The following is a 24,750-nucleotide window of genomic DNA, read 5'->3' as shown; positions in this document are numbered from 1 at the left end:
GTGTATTTGTTTCAGCGTGTATTTGTTTCAGCATGTATTAGTTTCTGCGTGTAATTGATTCAGCGTGTAATTGTTTCAGCGTGTATTTGTTTCAGCGTGTATTTGTTTCAGCGTGTATTTGTTTCATCGTGTCTTTGTTTCAGTGTGTATTTGTTTCAGCGTGTATTTGTTTCAGCGTGTATTTGTTTCATCGTGTCTTTGTTTCAGTGTGTAATTGTTTCAGCGTGTATTTGTTTCAGCGTGTATTTGTTTCATCGTGTCTTTGTTTCAGTGTGTAATTGTTTCAGCGTCTAATTGTTTTAGCATGTATTTATTTCAGCGTGTATTTGTTTCAGCGTATATTTGTTTCAGCGTGTATTTGTTTCAGCGTGTACTTGTTTCAGCCTATTTTTGTTTCAGCGTGTAATTTTTTCAGCATGTATTTGTTTCAGTGTGTATTTGTTTCAGTGTGTTTTTGTTTCAGCGTGTATTTGGTTCAGCGTGTCATTGTTTCATTGTGTATTTGTTTCAACGTCTAATTGTTTCAGCATGTATTTATTTCAGCTTGTTTTTGTTTCAGCATGTATTTTTTCAACGTGTATTTATTTCACCGTTTTATTGTTTCAGCGTGTATTTGTTTCAGCGTATATTTGTTTCAGCGTGTATTTGTTTCAGCGTGTATTTGTTTCAGTGTGTAATTGTTTCAGCGTCTAATTGTTTCAGCGTGTATTGATTTCAGTGTGTATTTGTTTCAGCGTGTATTTGTATCAGCGTCTAATTGTTTCAGCGTGTATTTATTTCAGCGTGTATTTGTTTCAGCGTGTATTTATTTCAGCGTGTATTTGTTTCAGCGTGTACTTGTTTCAGCGTATTTTTGTTTCAGCGTGTAATTGCTTCAGCATGTATTTGTTTCAGTGTGTATTTGTTTCAGTGTGTTTTTGTTTCGGCGTGTATTTGGTTCAGCGTGTCATTGTTTCATTGTGTATTTGTTTCAATGTCTAATTGTTTCAGCATGTATTTATTTCAGCTTGTTTTTGTTTCAGCATGTATTTGTTTTAGCGTGTATTTATTTCAGCGTGTATTTGTTTCAGCGTGTATTTTTTTCAGCGTGTATTTGTTTCAGTGTGTATTTGTTTCAGCTTGTAGTTGTTTCAGCGTGTATTTGTTTCAGCGTGTATTTGTTTCAGCGTGTATTTGTTTCAGCGTGTAATTGTTTCAGCGTGTATTTGTTTCATCGTGTAGTTGTTTCAGCGTGTATTTGTTTCAGCGTGTATTTGTTTCAGCGTGTATTTGTTTCAGCTTGTAGTTGTTTCAGCGTGTATTTGTTTCAGCGTGTATTTATTTCAGCGTGTATTTGTTTCAGCGTGTATTTGTTTCAGCGTGTATTTGTTTCATCGTGTCTTTGTTTCAGTGTGTATTTGTTTCAGCGTCTAATTGTTTCAGCATGTATTTGTTTCAGCATGTATTTGTTTCAGCGTCTTATTGATTCAGCATGTATTTATTTCAGTGTGTATTTGTTTCAGCATGTATTTGTTTCAGCGTGTATTTGGTTCATCGTGTCATTGTTTCATTGTGTATTTGTTTCAACGTCTAATTGTTTCAGCATGTATTTATTTCTGCTTGTTTTTGTTTCAGCATGTATTTTTTTCAACGTGTATTTATTTCACCGTGTTATTGTTTCAGCGTGTATTTGTTTCAGCGTATAGTTGTTTCAGCGTGTATTTGTTTCAGCGTGTATTTGTTTCAGCGTGTATTTATTTCAGCGTGTATTTGTTTCAGCTTGTAGTTGTTTCAGCGTGTATTTGTTTCAGCGTGTATTTGTGTCAGCGTGTATTTGTTTCAGCGTGTAATTGTTTCAGCATGTATTTGTTTCATTGTGTAGTTGCTTCAGCGTGTATTTGTTTCAGCGTGTATTTTTTTCAGCGTGTATTTGTTTCAGTGTGTATTTGTTTCAGCTTGTAGTTGTTTCAGCGTGTATTTGTTTCAGCGTGTATTTGTTTCAGCGTGTATTTGTTTCAGCGTGTAATTGTTTCAGCGTGTATTTGTTTCATCGTGTAGTTGTTTCAGCGTGTATTTGTTTCAGTGTGTATTTGTTTCAGCGTCTAATTGTTTCAGCGTGTATTTGTTTCAGCATGTATTTGTTTCAGCGTCTAATTGATTCAGCGTGTATTTATTTCAGTGTGTATTTGTTTCAGCATGTATTTGTTTCAGCGTGTCCTTGTTTCAGTATTTTTTTGTTTCAGCGTGTAGTTGTTTCAGCGTGTATTTGTTTCAGCGTGTAATTGTTTCAGCGTGTATTTTTTTCATCGTGTAGTTTTTGCAGCGTGTATTTGTTTCAGCGTGTATTTGTTTCATCGTGTCTTTGTTTCAGTGTGTAATTGTTTCAGCGTCTAATTGTTTCAGCGTGTATTTATTTCAGCGTGTATTTGTTTCAGCGTGTATTTGTTTCAGCGTCTAATTGTTTCAGCGTGTATTTATTTCAGCGTGTATTTGTTTCAGCGTGTAGTTGTTTCAGCGTGTATTTGTTTCAGCGTGTATTTGTTTCAGCATGTATTAGTTTCAGAGTGTAATTGATTCAGCGTGTAATTGTTTCAGCGTGTATTTGTTTCATCGTGTAGTTGTTTCAGCGTGTATTTGTTTCATCGTGTCTTTGTTTCAGTGTGTAATTGTTTCAGCGTCTAATTGTTTCAGCGTGTATTTATTTCATTGTGTATTTGTTTCAGCGTGTATTTGTTTCAGCGTCTAATTGTTTCAGCGTGTATTTATTTCAGCGTGTATTTGTTTCAGCGTGTATTTGTTTCAGCGTGTACTTGTTTCAGCGTATTTTTGTTTCAGCGTGTAATTGTTTCAGCATGTATTTGTTTCAGCGTGTATTTTTTTCAGCGTGTATTTGTTTCAGTGTGTATTTGTTTCAGCGTGTAATTATTTCAGCGTGTCATTGTTTCAGTGTGTATTTGTTTCAGCATCTAATTGTTTCAGCGTGTATTTGTTTCAGCGTCTATTTGTTTCAGCCTGTATTTGTTTCAGCTTTTCATTGTTTCGGCGTATAATTGTTTCAACATCATTGTTTCAGTTTGTATTTGTTTCAGCGTGTATTTGTTTCAGCTTGTATTTGTTTCAGCGTTTCATTGTTTCAGCATCATTGTTTCAGCGTGAAATTGTTACTGTGTGTATTTGTTTCAGCGTGTATTTATTTCAGCGTGTAATTGTTTCGGTTTATAATTCTTTCAGCGTCATTGTTTCAGCGTGTAATTTTTTCAGCATGTATTTGTTTCAGCATTTCATTGTTTCAGCTTAAAATTGTTTCAGCGTCATTGTTTCAGCGTGCAATTGTATCAGCGTGTATATGTTTCAGCGTGTGTTTGATTCAGCGTGTAATTGTTTCAGCACGTTTTTGTTTCAGCGTGGAATTGTTTCAGCGTGTAATTGTTTCAGCGTGTAATCTTTTCAGTGGGTAATTGTTTCAGCGTGTAATTGTTTCAGTGGGTAATTGTTTCAGCGTGTGATTGTTTCAGCGTGTATTTGTTTCAGCTTGTAATTGTTTCTGCGTGTATTTGTTTCAGCATTTAATTGTTTCAGCGTTTAATTTTTCAGCATGTAATTGTTTCAGCATATATTTGTTTCAGCATGTAGTTGTTTCAGTGTGTAATTGTTTCAACGTGTAATTGTTTCAGCGTGTATTTGTTTCAGCGTGTATTTGTTTCAGCTTGTCATTGTTTCAGTGTGTATTTGTTTCAGCATCTAATTGTTTCAGCGTGTATTTGTTTCAGCGTCTATTTGTTTCAGCGTGTACTTGTTACAGCTTGTATTTGTTTCAGCGTGTATTTGTTTCAGCTTGTATTTGTTGCAGCGTGCATTTATTTCAGCCTGTATTTGTTTCAGCGTGTATTTGTTTCAGCGTAAATTTGTTTCAGCATGTTTTTGTTTCAGCGTGTATTTGTTTCAGCGTGTATTTGTTTCAGCAAGTAGTTGTTTCAGCGTGTATTTGTTTCAGCGTGTATTTGGTTCAGCGTGTCATTGTTTCAGCGTGTAATTGTTTCAGCGTGTCATTGTCTCAGCGTGTATTTGTTTCATCGTGTAATAGTTTCAGCATGTATTTGTTTCAGCGTGTCTTTGTTTCAGCGTGCATTTGTTTCATCGTGTCATTGTTTCAGCGTGTATTTGTTTCATCGTGTATTTGTTTCATCGTGTAATTGTTTCAGCGTGTATTTGTTTCAACGTGTATTTTTTTCATCGTGTAATTGTTTCAGCGTGTATTTGTTTCAGCGTGTATTTGTTTGATCGTGTAATTGTTTCAGCATGTATTTGTTTCACGTATATTTGTTTCATCGTGTCATTGTTTCAGCGTGTATTTGTTGCAGCGTGTATTTGTTTCAGCGTGCATTGGTTTCAGCGTGTATTTGTTTCAGCCTTTATTTGTTTCATCGTGTAATTGTTTCAGCGTGTATTTGTTTCAGCATGTATTTGTTTCAGCGTGTATTGGTTTCATCGTGTAATTGTTTCAGCGTGTATTTGTTTCAACGTGTATTTGATTCATCGTGTAATTGTTTAAGCGTGTATTTGTTTCAGCGCATATTTTTTTCAGCGTTTATTGGTTCAGCGTGTAATTGTTTCAGCGTGTAATTGTTTCAGCGTGTATTTGTTTCAATGTGTATTTGTTTCAGCGTGTAATTGTTACAGCGTGTCATTGTTTCACTGTATAATTGTTTCAGCGTGTAATTTTTTCAGCGTGTAATTGTTTCAGCGTGTTTTTGTTTCAGCCTGTATTTGTTTTGGCCTGTATTTGTCTCAGTGTGTATTTGTTTCAGCGTGTATTTGTTTCAGCGTGTAATTGTTTCAGCGTATAATTGTTTCAGCGTCATTGCATCAGCATGTAATTGTTACAGTGTTTAATTGTTTCAGCGTGTATTTGTTTCACCGTGTAATTGTTTCATCATATATTTGTTTCAGCTTTTCTTTGTTTCAGCATATAATTGTTTCAGCGTCATTGTTTTATTGTGGTAATGTTTCAGCGTGTATTTGTTTCAGCGTCTTACTGTTTCAGCTTGTATTTGTTTCAGCGTGTATTTGTTTCAGCGTGTATTTGTTTCAGCGTGTATTTGTTTCAGCATTTCGTTGTTTCAGCGGCATTGTTTCAGCGTGTAATTATTTCAGCGTGTATTTGTTTCAGCGTCTTACTGTTTCAGCTTGTATTTGTTTCAGCGTGTATTTGTTTCAGCGTGTATTTGTTTCAGCGTGTATTTGTTTCAGCATTTCGTTGTTTCAGCGGCATTGTTTCAGCGTGTAATTGTTTCAGTGTGTAATGTTTTCAGCGTGTATTTGTTTCAGCGTCTATTTTTTTCAGCGTGTATTTGTTTCAGCGTGTATTTGTTTTAGCATCTAATTGTTTCAGCGTGTATTTATTTCAGCGTGTAATTGTTTTAGCGTATAATTGTTTCAGCGTCATTGCTTCAGCGTGTATTTGTTTCCCTGTGTATTTGTTTCAGCGTTTCATTGTATCAGCATATAATTGTTTCAGCGTCATTGTTTCCGCGTGTAATTGTTTCAGCGTGTAATACTTTTAGTGTGCCATTGTTTCATCGTGTATTTGTTTCAGCGTGTAGTTGTTTCAGCATGTATTTTTTTAAGTGTGTAATTGTTTCAGCATGTCATTGTTTCAGCATGTAGTTGTTTCAGCGTCTATTTGTTTCTGTGTGTATTTGTTTCATCATGTAATTGTTTCAGCGTGTATTTGTTTCAGCATGTATTTGTTTCAGCGTGTATTTGTTTCATCGTGTAATTGTTTCAGCGAGTATTTGTTTCCGCATGTATTTGTTTCATCGTGTAATTGTTTCAGCATGTATTTGTTTCAGCGTGTATTTGTTCCAGCGTGTATATGTTTCTGCGTGTATTTGTTTCATCGTGTAATTGTTTCGGCATGTATTTGTTTCAGCGTGTATTTGTTTCAGCGTGTATTTGTTTCATCGTGTAATTGTTTCAGCGTGTATTTGTTTCAGCGTGTATTTTTTTTAGCGTGTAATTGTTTCAGCTTCTATTTGTTTCAGCGGGTATTTGTTTCAGCGTTTATTGGTTCAGCGTGTAATTGTTTCAGCGTGTAATTGTTTCAGCGTATATTTGTTTCAGCATGTTTTTGTTTCAGCGTGTATTTGTTTCAGCGTGTATTTGTTTCAGCATGCAATTGTTTCAGCGTGCATTTGTTTCATCGTGTAATTGTTTCAGCGTGTATTTGTTTCAGCGTGTATTTGTTTCATGGTGTAATTGTTTCAGCATGTATTTGTTTCAGTGTTTATTTGTTTCAGCGTGTATTTGTTTCAGCGTGTATTTGTTTCAGCGTGCATTGGTTTCAGCGTGTTTTTGTTTCAGCCTTTATTTGTTTCATTGTGTAATTGTTTCAGTGTGTATTTGTTTCAGCGTGTATTTGTTTCAGCGTGTATTGGTTTCATCGTGTAATTGTTTCAGCGTGTATTTGTTTCAGCGCGTATTTGTTTCAGCGTTTATTGGTTCAGCGTGTAATTGTTTCAGCGTGTAATTGTTTCAGCGTGTATTTGTATCAATGTGTATTTGTTTCAGCGTGTCATTGTTCCAGCATGTAATTGTTTCAGCGTGTATTTGTATCAGCGTTTATTTGTTTCAGCATGTAATTGTGTCAGCGTATAACTGTTTCAGGGTCATTGTTTCAGCGTGTATTTGTTTCAGCTTGTATTTGTTTCAGCGTTTCATTGTATCAGTGTATAATTGATTCAGTGTCATTATTTCTGGCTGTAAATGTTTCAGCGTGTAATTGTTTCAGCGTCTAATTGTTTCAGTGTGTAATTGTTTCAGCAAGCCATTGTTTGATCGTGTATTTATTTCAGCATGTAGTTGTTTCAACATGTATTTTTGTCAGCGTGTATTTGTTTCAGCGTATCATTTTTTCAGCATTTAATTGTTTCAGCATGTAATTGTTTCAGCGTGTCATTGTTTCAGCGTTTAATTGTTTCAGCGTTTAATTGTTTCAGCGTGCTATTGTTTCAGCGTGTAATTGTTTCAGCGTGTAATTGTTTCAGCGTGTCATTGTTTCATCGTGTATTTGTTTCAGTGTGTAGTTGTTTCAGCATGTATTTGTTTCAGCGTGTATTTGTTTCAGTGTTTATTTGTTTCAGTGTTTAATTGTTTCAGCTTTTATTTGTTTCAGCGTGTAATTGTTTCAGCGTTTATTTGATTCAGCGTTTATTTGTTTCAGCCTGTATTTGTTTCAGCTTTTCATTGTTTCGGCATATAATTGTTTCAAAGTCATTGTTTCAGTTTGTATTTGTTTCAGCGTGTATTTGTTTCAGCTTGTATTTGTTTCAGCGTTTCATTGTTTCAGTATCATTGTTTCAGCGTGAAACTGTTACTGTGTGTATTTATTTCAGCGTGTAATTGTTTCGGTTTATAATTGTTTCAGCGTCATTGTTTCAGCGTGTAATTTTTTCAGCGTGTATATGTTTCAGCGTGTGTTTGATTCAGCGTGTAATTGTTTCAGCACGTTTTTGTTTCAGCGTGTAATTGTTTCAGCGTGTAATTGTTTCAGCGTGTAATCTTTTCAGCGGGTATTTGTTTCAGCGTGTAATTGTTTCAGTGGGTAATTGTTTCAGCGTGTGATTGTTTCAGCGTGTATTTGTTTCAGCTTGTAATTGTTTCTGCGTGTATTTGTTTCAGCATTTAATTGTTTCAGCGCTTAATTTTTCAGCATGTAATTGTTTCAGCATATATTTGTTTCAGCATGTAGTTGTTTCAGTGTGTAATTGTTTCAACGTGTAATTGTTTCAGCGTGTATTTGTTTCAGTGTGTATTTGTTTCAGCGTGTCATTGTTTCAGTGTGTATTTGTTTCAGCATCTAATTGTTTCAGCGTGTATTTGTTTCAGTGTCTATTTGTTTCAGCGTGTACTTGTTACAGCTTGTATTTGTTTCAGCGTGTATTTGTTTCAGCTTGTATTTGTTGCAGCGTGCATTTATTTCAGCCTGTATTTGTTTCAGCGTGTATTTGTTTCAGTGTAAATTTGTTTCAGCATGTTTTTGTTTCAGCGTGTATTTGTTTCAGCGTTTATTTGTTTCAGCATGTAGTTGTTTCAGCGTGTATTTGTTTCAGCGTGTATTTGGTTCAGCGTGTCATTGTTTCAGCGTGTAATTGCTTCAGCGTGTCATTGTCTCAGCTTGTCATTGTTTCAGCGTGTAATTGTTTCAGCATGTATTTGTTTCAACATGTATTGTTTCAGTGTGTAATTGTTTCAGCGTCTATATCTTTCAACGTGTATTCGTTTCAGCGTGTCATTGTTTCAGCGTGTATTTCTTTCAGCGTGTATTTGTTTCATCGTGTAATAGTTTCAGCATGTATTTGTTTCAGCGTGTATTTGTTTCAGCGTGCATTTGTTTCATCGTGTCATTGTTTCAGCGTGTATTTGTTTCATCGTGTATTTGTTTCATCGTGTAATTGTTTCAGCGTGTATTTGTTTCAGCGTGTATTTGTTTCAGCGTGCATTGGTTTCAGCGTGTATTTGTTTCAGCCTTTATTTGTTTCATCGTGTAATTGTTTCAGCGTGTATTTGTTTCAGCATGTATTTGTTTCAGCGTGTATTGGTTTCATCGTGTAATTGTTTCAGCGTGTATTTGTTTCAACGTGTATTTTTTTCATCGTGTAATTGTTTCAGCGTGTATTTGTTTCAGCGCGTATTTGTTTCAGCGTTTATTGGTTCAGCGTGTAATTGTTTCAGCGTGTAATTGTTTCAGCGTGTATTTGTTTCAATGTGTATTTGTTTCAGCGTGTAATTGTTTCAGCGTGTCATTGTTTCACTGTATAATTGTTTCAGCGTGCAATTTTTTCAGCGTGTAATTGTTTCAGCGTGTTTTTGTTTCAGCCTGTATTTGGTTTGGCCAGTATTTGTTTCAGTGTATATTTGTTTCAGCGCGTATTTGTTTCAGCGTGTAATTGTTTCAGCGTATAATTGTTTCAGCGTCATTGCATCAGCATGTAATTGTTACAGTGTTTAATTGTTTCAGCGTGTATTTGTTTCAGCGTGTAATTGTTTCATCCTATACTTGTTTCAGCTTTTCTTTGTTTCAGCGTATAATTGTTTCAGCGTCATTGTTTCATTGTGGTAATGTTTCAGCGTGTATTTGTTTCAGCGTCTTACTGTTTCAGCTTGTATTTGTTTCAGCGTGTATTTGTTTCAGCGTGTATTTGTTTCAGCGTGTATTTGTTTCAGCATTTCATTGTTTCAGCGGCATTGTTTCAGCGTGTAATTGTTTCAGCGTGTATTTGTTTCAGCGTCTCATTGTTTCAGTGTATAATTGTTTCAGAGTCATTGTTTCAGCGTGTAATTGTTTCAGTGTGTAATGTTTTCAGCGTGTATTTGTTTCACCGTGTATTTTTTTCAGCGTGTATTTGTTTCAGCGTGTATTTGTTTTAGCATCTAATTGTTTCAGCGTGTATTTATTTCAGCGTGTAATTGTTTTAGCGTATAATTGTTTCAGCGTCATTGCTTCAGTGTGTATTTGTTTCCCTGTGTATTTGTTTCAGCGTTTCATTGTATCAGCATATAATTGTTTCAGCGTCATTGTTTCCGCGTGTAATTGTTTCAGCGTGTAATTGTTTCAGCGTGTAATTGTTTCAGCGTGTAATACTTTCAGTGTGCCATTGTTTCATCGTGTATTTGTTTCAGCGTGTAGTTGTTTCAGCATGTATTTTTTTAAGTGTGTAATTGTTTCAGCATGTCATTGTTTCAGCATGTAGTTGTTTCAGCGTCTATTTGTTTCTGTGTGTATTTGTTTCAGTGCGTAATAGTTTCAGCATGTATTTGTTTCAGCGTGTAGTTGTTTCAGTGCGTATTTGTTTCATCATGTAATTGTTTCAGCGTGTATTTGTTTCAGCATGTATTTGTTCCAGCGTGTATATGTTTCAGCGTGTATTTGTTTCATCGTGTAATTGTTTCGGCATGTATTTGTTTCAGCGTGTATTTGTTTCAGCGTGTATTTGTTTCATCGTGTAATTGTTTCAGCGTGTATTTGTTTCAGCGTGTATTTTTTTTAGCGTGTAATTGTTTCAGCTTCTATTTGTTTCAGCGCGTATTTGTTTCAGCGTTTATTGGTTCAGCATGTAATTGTTTCAGCGTGTAATTGTTTCAGCGTATATTTGTTTCAGCATGTTTTTGTTTCAGCGTGTATTTGTTTCAGCGTGTATTTGTTTCAGCATGTAATTGTTTCAGCGTGCATTTGTTTCATCGTGTAATTGTTTCAGCGTGTATTTGTTTCATCGTGTAATTGTTTCAGCGTGTATTTGTTTCAGCGTGTATTTTTTTTAGCGTGTAATTGTTTCAGCTTCTATTTGTTTCAGCGCGTATTTGTTTCAGCGTTTATTGGTTCAGCATGTAATTGTTTCAGCGTGTAATTGTTTCAGCGTATATTTGTTTCAGCATGTTTTTGTTTCAGCGTGTATTTGTTTCAGCGTGTATTTGTTTCAGCATGTAATTGTTTCAGCGTGCATTTGTTTCATCGTGTAATTGTTTCAGCGTGTATTTGTTTCAGCGTGTATTTGTTTCATGGTGTAATTGTTTCAGCGTGTATTTGTTTCAGTGTGTATTTGTTTCAGCGTGTATTTGTTTCAGCGTGTATTTGTTTCAGCGTGCATTGGTTTCAGCGTGTATTTGTTTCAGCCTTTATTTGTTTCATTGTGTAATTGTTTCAGTGTGTATTTGTTTCAGCATGTATTTGTTTCAGCGTGTATTGGTTTCATCGTGTAATTGTTTCAGCGTGTTTTTGTTTCAGCGCGTATTTGTTTCAGCGTTTATTGGTTCAGCGTGTAATTGTTTCAGCATGTAATTGTTTCAGCGTGTATTTGTATCAATGTGTATTTGTTTCAGCGTGTCATTGTTCCAGCGTGTATTTGTTTCAGTGTGTAGTTGTTTCAGCATGTATTTGTTTCAGCTTGTAATTGTTTCAGCGTGTACTTGTTTCATCGTGTATTTGTTTCAGTGTGTAGTTGTTTCAGCATGTATTTGTTTCAGCTTGTAATTGTTTCAGCGTGTATTTGTATCAGCGTTTATTTGTTTCAGCATGTAATTGTGTCAGCGTATAACTGTTTCAGGGTCATTGTTTCAGCGTGTATTTGTTTCAGCTTGTATTTGTTTCAGCGTTTCATTGTATCAGTGTATAATTGATTCAGTGTCATTATTTCCGGCTGTAAATGTTTCAGCGTGTAATTGTTTCAGCGTCTAATTGTTTCAGTGTGTAATTGTTTCAGCAAGCCATTGTTTGATCGTGTATTTATTTCAGCATGTAGTTGTTTCAACATGTATTTTTGTCAGCGTGTATTTGTTTCAGCGTATCATTTTTTCAGCATTTAATTGTTTCAGCATGTAATTGTTTCAGCGTGTCATTGTTTCAGCATTTAATTGTTTCAGCGTTTAATTGTTTCAGCGTGCTATTGTTTCAGCGTGTAATTGTTTCAGCGTGTAATTGTTTCAGCGTGTCATTGTTTCATCGTGCATTTGTTTCAGTGTGTAGTTGTTTCAGCATGTATTTGTTTCAGCTTGTATTTGTTTCAGTGTTTATTTGTTTCAGTGTTTAATTGTTTCAGCTTTTATTTGTTTCAGCGTGTAATTGTTTCAGCGTTTATTTGATTCAGCGTTTATTTGTTTCAGCCTGTATTTGTTTCAGCTTTTCATTGTTTCGGCATATAATTGTTTCAACGTCATTGTTTCAGTTTGTATTTGTTTCAGCGTGTATTTGTTTCAGCTTGTATTTGTTTCAGCGTTTCATTGTTTCAGTATCATTGTTTCAGCGTGAAACTGTTACTGTGTGTATTTGTTTCAGCGTGTATTTATTTCAGCGTGTAATTGTTTCGGTTTATAATTGTTTCAGCGTCATTGTTTCAGCGTGTAATTTTTTCAGCGTGTATATGTTTCAGCGTGTGTTTGATTCAGCGTGTAATTGTTTCAGCACGTTTTTGTTTCAGCGTGTAATTGTTTCAGCGTGTAATTGTTTCAGCGTGTAATCTTTTCAGCGGGTATTTGTTTCAGCGTGTAATTGTTTCAGTGGGTAATTGTTTCAGCGTGTGATTGTTTCAGCGTGTATTTGTTTCAGCTTGTAATTGTTTCTGCGTGTATTTGTTTCAGCATTTAATTGTTTCAGCGTTTAATTTTTCAGCATGTAATTGTTTCAGCATATATTTGTTTCAGCATGTAGTTGTTTCAGTGTGTAATTGTTTCAACGTGTAATTGTTTCAGCGTGTATTTGTTTCAGCGTGTATTTGTTTCAGCGTGTCATTGTTTCAGTGTGTATTTGTTTCAGCATCTAATTGTTTCAGCGTGTATTTGTTTCAGCGTCTATTTGTTTCAGCGTGTACTTGTTACAGCTTGTATTTGTTTCAGCGTGTATTTGTTTCAGCTTGTATTTGTTGCAGCGTGCATTTATTTCAGCCTGTATTTGTTTCAGCGTGTATTTGTTTCAGCGTAAATTTGTTTCAGCATGTTTTTGTTTCAGCGTGTATTTGTTTCAGCGTGTATTTGTTTCAGCATGTAGTTGTTTCAGCGTGTATTTGTTTCAGCGTGTATTTGGTTCAGCGTGTCATTGTTTCAGCGTATAATTGTTTCAGCGTGTCATTGTCTCAGCTTGTCATTGTTTCAGCGTGTAATTGTTTCAGCATGTATTTGTTTCAACATGTATTGTTTCAGTGTGTAATTGTTTCAGCGTGTATATCTTTCAACGTGTATTCGTTTCAGCGTGTCATTGTTTCAGCGTGTATTTCTTTCAGCGTGTATTTGTTTCATCGTGTAATAGTTTCAGCATGTATTTGTTTCAGCGTGTCTTTGTTTCAGCGTGCATTTGTTTCATCGTGTCATTGTTTCAGCGTGTATTTGTTTCATCGTGTATTTGTTTCATCGTGTAATTGTTTCAGCGTGTATTTGTTTCAGCGTGTATTTGTTTCAGCGTGCATTGGTTTCAGCGTGTATTTGTTTCAGCCTTTATTTGTTTCATCGTGTAATTGTTTCAGCGTGTATTTGTTTCAGCATGTATTTGTTTCAGCGTGTATTGGTTTTATCGTATAATTGTTTCAGCGTGTATTTGTTTCAACGTGTATTTTTTTCATCGTGTAATTGTTTCAGCGTGTATTTGTTTCAGCGCGTATTTGTTTCAGCGTTTATTGGTTCAACGTGTAATTGTTTCAGTGTGTAATTGTTTCAGCGTGTATTTGTTTCAATGTGTATTTGTTTCAGCGTGTAATTGTTTCAGCGTGTCATTGTTTCACTGTATAATTGTTTCAGCGTGCAATTTTTTCAGCGTGTAATTTTTTCAGCGTGTTTTTGTTTCAGCCTGTATTTGGTTTGGCCTGTATTTGTTTCAGTGTGTATTTGTTTCAGCGTGTATTTGTTTCAGCGTGTAATTGTTTCAGCGTATAATTGTTTCAGCGTCATTGCATCAGCATGTAATTGTTACAGTGTTTAATTGTTTCAGCGTGTATTTGTTTCAGCGTGTAATTGTTTCATCCTATATTTGTTTCAGCTTTTCTTTGTTTCAGCGTATAATTGTTTCAGCGTCATTGTTTCATTGTGGTAATGTTTCAGCGTCTATTTGTTTCAGCGTCTTACTGTTTCAGCTTGTATTTGTTTCAGCGTGTATTTGTTTCAGCGTGTATTTGTTTCAGCGTGTATTTGTTTCAGCACTTCATTGTTTCAGCGGCATTGTTTCAGCGTGTAATTGTTTCAGCGTCTCATTGTTTCAGTGTATAATTGTTTCAGAGTCATTGTTTCAGCGTGTAATTGTTTCAGTGTGTAATGTTTTCAGCGTGTATTTGTTTCAGCGTGTATTTTTTTCAGCGTGTATTTGTTTCAGCGTGTATTTGTTTTAGCATCTAATTGTTTCAGCGTGTATTTATTTCAGCGTGTAATTGTTTTAGCGTATAATTGTTTAAGCATCATTGCTTCAGCGTGTATTTGTTTCCCTGTGTATTTGTTTCAGCGTTTCTTTGTATCAGCATATAATTGTTTCAGCGTCATTGTTTCCGCGTGTAATTGTTTCAGCGTGTAATTGTTTCAGCGTGTAATTGTTTCAGCGTGTAATACTTTCAGGGTGCCATTGTTTCATCGTGTATTTGTTTCAGCGTGCAGTTGTTTCAGCCTGTATTTTTTTAAGTTTGTAATTGTTTCAGCATGTCATTGTTTCAGCATATAGTTGTTTCAGCGTCTATTTGTTTCTGTGTGTATTTGTTTCAGTGCGTAATTGTTTCAGCATGTATTTGTTTCAGCGTGTAGTTGTTTCAGTGCGTATTTGTTTCATCATGTAATTGTTTCAGTGTTTATTTGTTTCAGCATGTATTTGTTTCAGCGTGTATTTGTTTCATCGTGTAATTGTTTCAGCGAGTATTTGTTTCAGCGTGTATTTGTTTCATCGTGTAATTGTTTCAGCATGTATTTGTTTCAGCTTGTATTTGTTCCAGCGTGTATATGTTTCAGCGTGTATTTGTTTCATCGTCTAATTGTTTCAGCATGTATTTGTTTCAGCGTGTATTTGTTTCAGCGTGTATTTGTTTCATCGTGTAATTGTTTCAGCGTGTATTTTTTTTAGCGTGTAATTGTTTCAGCTTCTATTTGTTTCAGCGTGTATTTGTTTCAGAGTTTATTGGTTCAGCGTGTAATTGTTTCAGCGTGTAATTGTTTCAGCGTATATTTGTTTCAGCATGTTTTTGTTTCAGCGTGTATTTGTTTCAGCGTGTATTTGTTTCAGCATGTAATTGTTTCAGCGTGCATTTGTTTCATCGTGTAATTGTTTCAGCGTGTATTTTTTTCAGCGTGTATTTGTTTCATGGTGTAATTGTTTCAGCGTGTATTTGTTTCAGCGTATATTTGTTTCAGCGTGTATTTGTTTCAGCGTGTATTTGTTTCAGCATGTATTTGTTTCAGTGTGCATTGGTTTCAGCGTGTATTTGTTTCAGCCTTTATTTGTTTCATCGTGTAATTGTTTCATCGTGTAATTGTTTCAGTGTGTATTTGTTTCAGCGTGTATTTTTTTCGTCGTGTAATTGTTTCAGCGTGTATTTGTTTCAGCGCGTATTTGTTTCAGCATTTATTGGTTCAGCGTGTAATTGTTTCAGCGTGTAATTGTTTCAGCGTGTATTTGTATCAATGTGTATTTGTTTCAGCGTGTCATTGTTCCAGCATGTAATTGTTTCAGCGTGTATTTGTATCAGCGTTTATTTGTTTCAGCATGTAATTGTGTCAGCCTGTAATTGTTTCAGCGTCATTGTTTCAGCTTGTATTTGTTTCAGCTTGTATTAGTTTCAGCTTGTATTTGTTTCAGCTTGTATTTGTTTCAGCGTTTCATTGTATCAGTGTATAATTGATTCAGTGTCATTATTTCTGGGAGTAAATGTTTCAGCGTGTATTTGTTTCAGCGTTTAATTGTTTCAGCGTGTATTTATTTCATTGTGTATTTGTTTCAGCGTGTATTTGTTTTAGCGTGTATTTGTTTCATTGTGTATTTGTTTCAGCGTCTAATTGTTTCAGGGTGTATTTGCTTCAGCGTGTAATTGTTTCAGCGTGTAATTTTTTCAGCATGTATTTGTGTCAGTGTTTATTTGTTTCAGCGTGTAGTTGTTTCAGCGTGTAGTTGTTTCAGCGTGTATTTTTTTAAGCGTGTATTTGTTTCAGCTTGTATTTATTTCAGCGTGTATTTGCTTCAGCATGTATTTTTTTCAGTGTGTATTTGTTTCAGCGTTTATTTGTTTCAGCGTGTAGTAGTTTCATTTTGTATTTGTTTCAGCTTGTATTTGTTTCAGCGTTTATTTGTTTCAGCGTGTAATTGTTTCAGCGTGTATTTGTTTCATCGTGTAGTTGTTTCAGCGTGTATTTGTTTCAGCGTCTATTTGTTTCAACGTGTCTTTGTTTCAGTGTGTATTTGTTTCAGCGTCTAATTGTTCCAGCGTGTATTTATTTCAGCGTGTATTTGTTTCAGTGTGTATTTGTTTCAGTGTGTACTTGTTTCAGCGTGTATTTGTTTCAGCTTGTATTTGTTTCAGCGTGTATTTATTTCAGCGTGTATTTGTTTCAGCGTGTATTGGTTTCAGCGTGTATTTGTTTCAGCATGTACTTGTTTCAGCGTGTACTTGTTTCAGCTTGTATTTGTTTCAGCGTGTATTTATTTCAGCTTGTATTTGTTTTAGCGTGTATGTGTTTCAACTGGTATTTGTTTCAGCGTGTATTTGTTTCAGTGTGTATTTGTTTCAGCGTGTAGTTGTTCCAGCGTGTAGTTGTTTCAGCGTGTATTTATTTCAGCGTGTATTTGTTTCAGCGTGTAATTGTTTCAGTGTGTATTTGTTTCAGCGTGTATTTTTTTCAGTGTGTATTTGTTTCAGCGTCTATTTGTTTCAGCGTATATTTGTTTCAGCGTGTATTTGTTTCAGCGTGTATTTGTTTCAGCATGTATTTGTTTCAGTGTGCATTGGTTTCAGCGTGTATTTGTTTCAGCCTTTATTTGTTTCATCGTGTAATTGTTTCATCGTGTAATTGTTTCAGTGTGTATTTGTTTCAGCGTGTATTTTTTTCGTCGTGTAATTGTTTCAGCGTGTATTTGTTTCAGCGCGTATTTGTTTCAGCATTTATTGGTTCAGCGTGTAATTGTTTCAGCGTGTAATTGTTTCAGCGTGTATTTGTATCAATGTGTATTTGTTTCAGCGTGTCATTGTTCCAGCATGTAATTGTTTCAGCGTGTATTTGTATCAGCGTTTATTTGTTTCAGCATGTAATTGTGTCAGCCTGTAATTGTTTCAGCGTCATTGTTTCAGCTTGTATTTGTTTCAGCTTGTATTAGTTTCAGCTTGTATTTGTTTCAGCTTGTATTTGTTTCAGCGTTTCATTGTATCAGTGTATAATTGATTCAGTGTCATTATTTCTGGGAGTAAATGTTTCAGCGTGTATTTGTTTCAGCGTTTAATTGTTTCAGCGTGTATTTATTTCATTGTGTATTTGTTTCAGCGTGTATTTGTTTTAGCGTGTATTTGTTTCATTGTGTATTTGTTTCAGCGTCTAATTGTTTCAGGGTGTATTTGCTTCAGCGTGTAATTGTTTCAGCGTGTAATTTTTTCAGCATGTATTTGTGTCAGTGTTTATTTGTTTCAGCGTGTAGTTGTTTCAGCGTGTAGTTGTTTCAGCGTGTATTTTTTTAAGCGTGTATTTGTTTCAGCTTGTATTTATTTCAGCGTGTATTTGCTTCAGCATGTATTTTTTTCAGTGTGTATTTGTTTCAGCGTTTATTTGTTTCAGCGTGTAGTAGTTTCATTTTGTATTTGTTTCAGCTTGTATTTGTTTCAGCGTTTATTTGTTTCAGCGTGTAATTGTTTCAGCGTGTATTTGTTTCATCGTGTAGTTGTTTCAGCGTGTATTTGTTTCAGCGTCTATTTGTTTCAACGTGTCTTTGTTTCAGTGTGTATTTGTTTCAGCGTCTAATTGTTCCAGCGTGTATTTATTTCAGCGTGTATTTGTTTCAGTGTGTATTTGTTTCAGTGTGTACTTGTTTCAGCGTGTATTTGTTTCAGCTTGTATTTGTTTCAGCGTGTATTTATTTCAGCGTGTATTTGTTTCAGCGTGTATTGGTTTCAGCGTGTATTTGTTTCAGCATGTACTTGTTTCAGCGTGTACTTGTTTCAGCTTGTATTTGTTTCAGCGTGTATTTATTTCAGCTTGTATTTGTTTTAGCGTGTATGTGTTTCAACTGGTATTTGTTTCAGCGTGTATTTGTTTCAGTGTGTATTTGTTTCAGCGTGTAGTTGTTCCAGCGTGTAGTTGTTTCAGCGTGTATTTATTTCAGCGTGTATTTGTTTCAGCGTGTAATTGTTTCAGTGTGTATTTGTTTCAGCGTGTATTTTTTTCAGTGTGTATTTGTTTCAGCGTCTATTTGTTTCAGCGTATATTTGTTTCAGCATGTATTTGTTTCAGCGTGTATTTGTTCCGGCGTGTATTTGTTTCATCATGTAATTGTTTCAGCGTTTATTTGTTTCAGCGTGTATTTGGTTCAGCGTGTCATTGTTTCAGCGTGTAATTGTTTCAGCGTGTCATTGTCTCAGCTTGTCATTGTTTCAGCGTGTAATTGTTGCAGCGTGTATTTCTTTCAACGTGTATTTGTTTCAGCATGTCATTGTTTCAGCGTGTAAATGCTTCAGCATGTCATTGTCTAAGCTTGTCATTGTTTCAGCGTGATTGCATCAGCATGTAATTGTTTCCGTGTTTAATTGTTTCAGCGTGTATTTGTTTCAGCATGTATTTGTTTCAGCGTGTATTGGTTTCATCGTGTAATTGTTTCAGCGTGTATTTGTTTCAACGTGTATTTTTTTCATCGTGTAATTGTTTCAGCGTGTATTTGTTTCAGCGCGTATTTGTTTCAGCGTTTATTGGTTCAGCGTGTAATTGTTTCAGCGTGTAATTGTTTCAGCGTGTATTTGTTTCAGTGTGTATTTGTTTCAGCGTGTATTTGTTTCAGCGTGTAATTGTTTCAGCGTATAATTGTTTCAGCGTCATTGCATCAGCATGTAATTGTGACAGTGTTTAATTGTTTCAGCGTGTATTTGTTTCAGCGTGTAATTGTTTCATCCTATATTTGTTTCAGCTTTTCTTTGTTTCAGCGTATAATTGTTTCAGCGTCATTGTTTCATTGTGGTAATGTTTCAGCGTGTATTTGTTTCAGCGTCTTACTGTTTCAGCTTGTATTTGTTTCAGCGTGTATTTGTTTCAGCGTGTATTTGTTTCATCGTGTAATTGTTTCAGCGAGTATTTGTTTCAGCGTGTATTTGTTTCATCGTGTAATTGTTTCAGCATGTATTTGTTTCAGCGTGTATTTGTTCCAGCGTGTATATGTTTCAGCGTGTATTTGTTTCATCGTCTAATTGTTTCAGCATGTATTTGTTTCAGCGTGTATTTGTTTCAGCGTGTATTTGTTTCATCGTGTAATTGTTTCAGCGTGTATTTTTTTTAGCGTGTAATTGTTTCAGCTTCTATTTGTTTCAGCGTGTATTTGTTTCAGAGTTTATTGGTTCAGCGTGTAATTGTTTCAGCGTGTAATTGTTTCAGCGTATATTTGTTTCAGCATGTTTTTGTTTCAGCGTGTATTTGTTTCAGTGTGTATTTGTTTCAGCGTCTATTTGTTTCAGCGTATATTTGTTTCAGCATGTATTTGTTTCAGCGTGTATTTGTTCCGGCGTGTATTTGTTTCATCATGTAATTGTTTCAGCGTTTATTTGTTTCAGCGTGTATTTGGTTCAGCGTGTCATTGTTTCAGCGTGTAATTGTTTCAGCGTGTCATTGTCTCAGCTTGTCATTGTTTCAGCGTGTAATTGTTGCAGCGTGTATTTCTTTCAACGTGTATTTGTTTCAGCATGTCATTGTTTCAGCGTGTAAATGCTTCAGCATGTCATTGTCTAAGCTTGTCATTGTTTCAGCGTGATTGCATCAGCATGTAATTGTTTCCGTGTTTAATTGTTTCAGCGTGTATTTGTTTCAGCATGTATTTGTTTCAGCGTGTATTGGTTTCATCGTGTAATTGTTTCAGCGTGTATTTGTTTCAACGTGTATTTTTTTCATCGTGTAATTGTTTCAGCGTGTATTTGTTTCAGCGCGTATTTGTTTCAGCGTTTATTGGTTCAGCGTGTAATTGTTTCAGCGTGTAATTGTTTCAGCGTGTATTTGTTTCAGTGTGTATTTGTTTCAGCGTGTATTTGTTTCAGCGTGTAATTGTTTCAGCATATAATTGTTTCAGCGTCATTGCATCAGCATGTAATTGTGACAGTGTTTAATTGTTTCAGCGTGTATTTGTTTCAGCGTGTAATTGTTTCATCCTATATTTGTTTCAGCTTTTCTTTGTTTCAGCGTATAATTGTTTCAGCGTCATTGTTTCATTGTGGTAATGTTTCAGCGTGTATTTGTTTCAGCGTCTTACTGTTTCAGCTTGTATTTGTTTCAGCGTGTATTTGTTTCAGCATGTATTTGTTTCAGCATGTATTTGTTTCAGCATTTCATTGTTTCAGCGGCATTGTTTCAGCGTGTAATTGTTTCAGCGTGTATTTGTTTCAGCGTCTCATTGTTTCAGTGTATAATTGTTTCAGAGTCATTGTTTCAGCCTGTAATTGTTTCAGTGTGTAATGTTTTCAGCGTGTATTTGTTTCAGCATGTATTTGTTTTAGCATTTAATTGTTTCAGCGTGTATTTATTTCAGCGTGTAATTGTTTTAGCGTATAATTGTTTCAGCGTCATTGCTTCAGCGTGTATTTGTTTCCCTGTGTATTTGTTTCAGCGTTTCATTGTATCAGCATATAATTGTTTCAGCGTCATTGTTTCCACGTGTAATTGTTTCAGCGTGTAATTGTTTCAGCGTGTAATTGTTTCAGCGTGTAATACTTTCAGGGTGCCATTGTTTCATCGTGTATTTGTTTCAGCGTGTAGTTGTTTCAGCATGTATTTTTTTAAGGGTGTAATTGTTTCAGCATGTCATTGTTTCAGCATGTAGTTGTTTCAGCGTCTATTTGTTTCTGTGTGTATTTGTTTCAGTGCGTAATAGTTTCAGCATGTATTTGTTTCAGCGTGTAGTTGTTTCAGTGCGTATTTGTTTCATCATGTAATTGTTTCAGTGTTTATTTGTTTCAGCATGTATTTGTTTCAGCGTGTATTTGTTTCATCGTGTAATTGTTTCAGCCAGTATTTGTTTCAGCGTGTATTTGTTTCATCGTGTAATTGTTTCAGCATGTATTTGTTTCAGCGTGTATTTGTTCCAGCGTGTATATGTTTCAGCGTGTATTTGTTTCATCGTCTAATTGTTTCAGCATGTATTTGTTTCAGCGTGTATTTGTTTCAGCGTGTATTTGTTTCATCGTGTAATTGTTTCAGCGTGTATTTTTTTTAGCGTGTAATTGTTTCAGCTTCTATTTGTTTCAGCGTGTATTTGTTTCAGAGTTTATTGGTTCAGCGTGTAATTGTTTCAGCATGTAATTGTTTCAGCGTATATTTGTTTCAGCATGTTTTTGTTTCAGCGTGTATTTGTTTCAGCGTGTATTTGTTTCAGCATGTAATTGTTTCAGCGTGCATTTGTTTCATCGTGTAATTGTTTCAGCGTGTATTTTTTTCAGCGTGTATTTGTTTCATGGTGTAATTGTTTCAGCGTGTATTTGTTTCAGCGTATATTTGTTTCAGCGTGTATTTGTTTCAGCGTGTATTTGTTTCAGCATGTATTTGTTTCAGTGTGCATTGGTTTCAGCGTGTATTTGTTTCAGCCTTTATTTGTTTCATCGTGTAATTGTTTCATCGTGTAATTGTTTCAGTGTGTATTTGTTTCAGCGTGTATTTTTTTCGTCGTGTAATTGTTTCAGCGTGTATTTGTTTCAGCGCGTATTTGTTTCAGCATTTATTGGTTCAGCGTGTAATTGTTTCAGCGTGTAATTGTTTCAGCGTGTATTTGTATCAATGTGTATTTGTTTCAGCGTGTCATTGTTCCAGCATGTAATTGTTTCAGCGTGTATTTGTATCAGCGTTTATTTGTTTCAGCATGTAATTGTGTCAGCCTGTAATTGTTTCAGCGTCATTGTTTCAGCTTGTATTTGTTTCAGCTTGTATTAGTTTCAGCTTGTATTTGTTTCAGCTTGTATTTGTTTCAGCGTTTCATTGTATCAGTGTATAATTGATTCAGTGTCATTATTTCTGGGAGTAAATGTTTCAGCGTGTATTTGTTTCAGCGTTTAATTGTTTCAGCGTGTATTTATTTCATTGTGTATTTGTTTCAGCGTGTATTTGTTTTAGCGTGTATTTGTTTCATTGTGTATTTGTTTCAGCGTCTAATTGTTTCAGGGTGTATTTGCTTCAGCGTGTAATTGTTTCAGCGTGTAATTTTTTCAGCATGTATTTGTGTCAGTGTTTATTTGTTTCAGCGTGTAGTTGTTTCAGCGTGTAGTTGTTTCAGCGTGTATTTTTTTAAGCGTGTATTTGTTTCAGCTTGTATTTATTTCAGCGTGTATTTGCTTCAGCATGTATTTTTTTCAGTGTGTATTTGTTTCAGCGTTTATTTGTTTCAGCGTGTAGTAGTTTCATTTTGTATTTGTTTCAGCTTGTATTTGTTTCAGCGTTTATTTGTTTCAGCGTGTAATTGTTTCAGCGTGTATTTGTTTCATCGTGTAGTTGTTTCAGCGTGTATTTGTTTCAGCGTCTATTTGTTTCAACGTGTCTTTGTTTCAGTGTGTATTTGTTTCAGCGTCTAATTGTTCCAGCGTGTATTTATTTCAGCGTGTATTTGTTTCAGTGTGTATTTGTTTCAGTGTGTACTTGTTTCAGCGTGTATTTGTTTCAGCTTGTATTTGTTTCAGCGTGTATTTATTTCAGCGTGTATTTGTTTCAGCGTGTATTGGTTTCAGCGTGTATTTGTTTCAGCATGTACTTGTTTCAGCGTGTACTTGTTTCAGCTTGTATTTGTTTCAGCGTGTATTTATTTCAGCTTGTATTTGTTTTAGCGTGTATGTGTTTCAACTGGTATTTGTTTCAGCGTGTATTTGTTTCAGTGTGTATTTGTTTCAGCGTGTAGTTGTTCCAGCGTGTAGTTGTTTCAGCGTGTATTTATTTCAGCGTGTATTTGTTTCAGCGTGTAATTGTTTCAGTGTGTATTTGTTTCAGCGTGTATTTTTTTCAGTGTGTATTTGTTTCAGCGTCTATTTGTTTCAGCGTATATTTGTTTCAGCATGTATTTGTTTCAGCGTGTATTTGTTCCGGCGTGTATTTGTTTCATCATGTAATTGTTTCAGCGTTTATTTGTTTCAGCGTGTATTTGGTTCAGCGTGTCATTGTTTCAGCGTGTAATTGTTTCAGCGTGTCATTGTCTCAGCTTGTCATTGTTTCAGCGTGTAATTGTTGCAGCGTGTATTTCTTTCAACGTGTATTTGTTTCAGCATGTCATTGTTTCAGCGTGTAAATGCTTCAGCATGTCATTGTCTAAGCTTGTCATTGTTTCAGCGTGATTGCATCAGCATGTAATTGTTTCCGTGTTTAAGTGTTTCAGCGTGTATTTGTTTCAGCATGTATTTGTTTCAGCGTGTATTGGTTTCATCGTGTAATTGTTTCAGCGTGTATTTGTTTCAACGTGTATTTTTTTCATCGTGTAATTGTTTCAGCGTGTATTTGTTTCAGCGCGTATTTGTTTCAGCGTTTATTGGTTCAGCGTGTAATTGTTTCAGCGTGTAATTGTTTCAGCGTGTATTTGTTTCAGTGTGTATTTGTTTCAGCGTGTATTTGTTTCAGCGTGTAATTGTTTCAGCGTATAATTGTTTCAGCGTCATTGCATCAGCATGTAATTGTGACAGTGTTTAATTGTTTCAGCGTGTATTTGTTTCAGCGTGTAATTGTTTCATCCTATATTTGTTTCAGCTTTTCTTTGTTTCAGCGTATAATTGTTTCAGCGTCATTGTTTCATTGTGGTAATGTTTCAGCGTGTATTTGTTTCAGCGTCTTACTGTTTCAGCTTGTATTTGTTTCAGCGTGTATTTGTTTCAGCATGTATTTGTTTCAGCGTGTATTTGTTTCAGCATTTCATTGTTTCAGCGGCATTGTTTCAGCGTGTAATTGTTTCAGCGTGTATTTGTTTCAGCGTCTCATTGTTTCAGTGTATAATTGTTTCAGAGTCATTGTTTCAGCCTGTAATTGTTTCAGTGTGTAATGTTTTCAGCGTGTATTTGTTTCAGCATGTATTTGTTTTAGCATTTAATTGTTTCAGCGTGTATTTATTTCAGCGTGTAATTGTTTTAGCGTATAATTGTTTCAGCGTCATTGCTTCAGCGTGTATTTGTTTCCCTGTGTATTTGTTTCAGCGTTTCATTGTATCAGCATATAATTGTTTCAGCGTCATTGTTTCCACGTGTAATTGTTTCAGCGTGTAATTGTTTCAGCGTGTAATTGTTTCAGCGTGTAATACTTTCAGGGTGCCATTGTTTCATCGTGTATTTGTTTCAGCGTGTAGTTGTTTCAGCATGTATTTTTTTAAGGGTGTAATTGTTTCAGCATGTCATTGTTTCAGCATGTAGTTGTTTCAGCGTCTATTTGTTTCTGTGTGTATTTGTTTCAGTGCGTAATAGTTTCAGCATGTATTTGTTTCAGCGTGTAGTTGTTTCAGTGCGTATTTGTTTCATCATGTAATTGTTTCAGCGTGTATTTGTTTCAGCATGTATTTGTTTCAGCGTGTATTTGTTTCATCGTGTAATTGTTTCAGCGAGTATTTGTTTCAGCGTGTATTTGTTTCATCGTGTAATTGTTTCAGCATGTATTTGTTTCAGCGTGTATTTGTTCCAGCGTGTATATGTTTCAGCGTGTATTTGTTTCATCGTCTAATTGTTTCAGCATGTATTTGTTTCAGCGTGTATTTGTTTCAGCGTGTATTTGTTTCATCGTGTAATTGTTTCAGCGTGTATTTGTTTCAGCGTGTATTTTTTTTAGCGTGTAATTGTTTCAGCTTCTATTTGTTTCAGCGCGTATTTGTTTCAGCGTTTATTGGTTCAGCGTGTAATTGTTTCAGCGTGTAATTGTTTCAGCGTATATTTGTTTCAGCATGTTTTTGTTTCAGCGTGTATTTGTTTCAGCGTGTATTTGTTTCAGCATGTAATTGTTTAAGCGTGCATTTGTTTCATCGTGTAATTGTTTCAGCGTGTATTTGTTTCAGCGTGTATTTGTTTCATGGTGTAATTGTTTCAGCGTGTATTTGTTTCAGCGTATATTTGTTTCAGCGTGTATTTGTTTCAGCGTGTA

The sequence above is a fragment of the Carcharodon carcharias genome, chromosome 12 (assembly GCF_017639515.1).
Source record: "Carcharodon carcharias isolate sCarCar2 chromosome 12, sCarCar2.pri, whole genome shotgun sequence".
Classification (NCBI taxonomy): Eukaryota; Metazoa; Chordata; class Chondrichthyes; order Lamniformes; family Lamnidae; genus Carcharodon; species Carcharodon carcharias.
Note: the sequence above shows the minus strand (reverse complement) of the source record.